This window comes from Schistocerca nitens, chromosome 5, assembly GCF_023898315.1.
Source record: "Schistocerca nitens isolate TAMUIC-IGC-003100 chromosome 5, iqSchNite1.1, whole genome shotgun sequence".
Lineage (NCBI taxonomy): Eukaryota > Metazoa > Arthropoda > Insecta > Orthoptera > Acrididae > Schistocerca > Schistocerca nitens.
Window position 1 is genome coordinate 881445659 of NC_064618.1, and position 2667 is coordinate 881448325.

The window sequence follows — 2667 nt, forward strand, 5'->3', positions numbered from 1 at the left end:
CAAAAAATTACATTCAAACGAATAAAATTGATGAAGTAAGACGCTTCGATATAGTTTTTAAATACAGAAAACATTAAGCGCCGAATAAGGTTTGAACCCAGAACCCTCCACTTGGCAGCCAAGCACCTTAACCATTACAATAACGCAGCTCGTCGTTGTAACAAACTCGTGGAAGAGTGAAACACATCTTGCAAAATACCTACAAACACTTGGTATGACTATGAATTATACACGTTTCGTCGAAGTACAATAGGAAATAAACAATTATTGCTGTTCCTTATTGCGGAAAAGCGCTTCGTGAGAATGATACAAACACCTTTCCTTGCTATCGCCTGAATTTGGAGGCTTATTGCTTGTTTGGTTTAATTAAATAATAGAATATGAAGCAATTGGTATAAAGAATGCTTTTTCCAAACTTTCTATAAAAGAAAGTTTGCTATCAAGACATTGCTTTTGTTCAATTAGTTTATTTATGGCTGAACGTTTCCAAAACTGAAGACACTCGTCCGTGCAGTCGAGCTCTGGCAACGTCGTTCTCCGTTCATTGGCTGACTGTGTTTTGTGACGTTAGATGCGCCGAACGAACCTAAACTCGACCACCGTCATAAATGACGCGCACTTTAGTCGGATCATAGGATAACAGATGTCTCATTGTGGAAGGGAAGCTAGTTAATATGAAAATGGAAGTACAAAGGACGAGTCCAAATATCACTGTCACTCCGTCTTCAGGCCACAAGTGGCCCATCGGGACAATCTGACCGCCGTGTCATCCTCAGGTGAGGATGGGGATAGGAGGGGCGTGTGGTCAGCACACCGCTCTCCCTGTCGTTATGATGGTCAAGTAGCTTCTCAGTTGACATCACGAGGTTGAGTGCACCCCGAAAAATAGAAACAGCACATGGCGGCCAGGATGGTCACCCATCCAAGTGCCGGCCACGCCCGACAGCGCTTAACGTCGGTGATCTCACGGGAACCGGTGTATCCACTGCGGCAAGGCCGTTGCCAGTCCCAATTTAGATAGTCGTACATAGTTGAGTTGCAGCAAAAAATGGGACAAAGACAGGAAGCTGTACCGGCGTGTGTTTCTAGAGGCTCTACAAAGCAAACGCATTTCATGTTCACGATACGGCAAATCGCCTCTTCTTCCTCGGAAATTCAAATTCCTTGATCACATTACTACCCTGTGAAACGTATCTGGTTGAAATAATAAAGATTATACTGTAGACATGGTCTTTCACAGTTCCTCTTAGAGTCTTCCAAGAGTTGCAGAGCGGACTTCGTAGATAATACACTCCTGGAAATGGAAAAAAGAACACATTGACACCGGTGTGTCAGACTCACCATACTTGCTCCGGACACTGCGAGAGGGCTGTACAAGCAATGATCACACGCACGGCGCAGCGGACACACCAGGAACCGCGGTGTTGGCCGTCGAATGGCGCTAGCTGCGCAGCATTTGTGCACCGCCGCCGTCAGTGTCAGCCAGTTTGCCGTGGCATACGGAGCGCCATCGCAGTCTTTAACACTGGTAGCATGCCGCGACAGCGTGGACGTGAACCGTATGTGCAGTTGACGGACTTTGAGCGAGGGCGTATAGTGGGCATGCGGGAGGCCGGGTGGACGTACCGCCGAATTGCTCAACACGTGGGGCGTGAGGTCTCCACAGTACATCGATGTTGTCGCCAGAGGTCGGCGGAAGGTGCACGTGCCCGTCGACCTGGGACCGGACCGCAGCGACGCACGGATGCACGCCAAGACCGTAGGATCCTACGCAGTGCCGTAGGGGACCGCACCGCCACTTCCCAGCAAATTAGGGACACTGTTGCTCCTGGGGTATCGGCGAGGACCATTCGCAACCGTCTCCATGAAGCTGGGCTACGGTCCCGCACACCGTTAGGCCGTCTTCCGCTCACGCCCCAACATCGTGCAGCCCGCCTCCAGTGGTGTCGCGACAGGCGTGAATGGAGGGACGAATGGAGACGTGTCGTCTTCAGCGATGAGAGTCGCTTCTGCCTTGGTGCCAATGATGGTCGTATGCGTGTTTGGCGCCGTGCAGGTGAGCGCCACAATCAGGACTGCATACGACCGAGGCACACAGGGCCAACACCCGGCATCATGGTGTGGGGAGCGATCTCCTACACTGGCCGTACACCACTGGTGATCGTCGAGGGGACACTGAATAGTGCACGGTACATCCAAACCGTCATCGAACCCATCGTTCTACCATTCCTAGACCGGCAAGGGAACTTGCTGTTCCAACAGGACAATGCACGTCCGCATGTATCCCGTGCCACCCAACGTGCTCTAGAAGGTGTAAGTCAACTACCCTGGCCAGCAAGATCTCCGGATCTGTCCCCCATTGAGCATGTTTGGGACTGGATGAAGCGTCGTCTCACGCGGTCTGCACGTCCAGCACGAACGCTGGTCCAACTGAGGCGCCAGGTGGAAATGGCATGGCAAGCCGTTCCACAGGACTACATCCAGCATCTCTACGATCGTCTCCATGGGAGAATAGCAGCCTGCATTGCTGCGAAAGGTGGATATACACTGTACTAGTGCCGACATTGTGCATGCTCTGTTGCCTGTGTCTATGTGCCTGTGGTTCTGTCAGTGTGATCATGTGATGTATCTGACCCCAGGAATGTGTCAATAAAGTTTCCGCTTCCT

General features: G+C 51.1%; 1 pseudogene; it reads right to left on the reverse strand.

Annotated features, from left to right (window-relative positions):
* Positions 1 to 886: 886 nt before the first annotated feature.
* LOC126261516 (5S ribosomal RNA) lies at positions 887 to 1004 on the reverse strand (annotated as a pseudogene).
* Positions 1005 to 2667: the final 1663 nt, after the last annotated feature.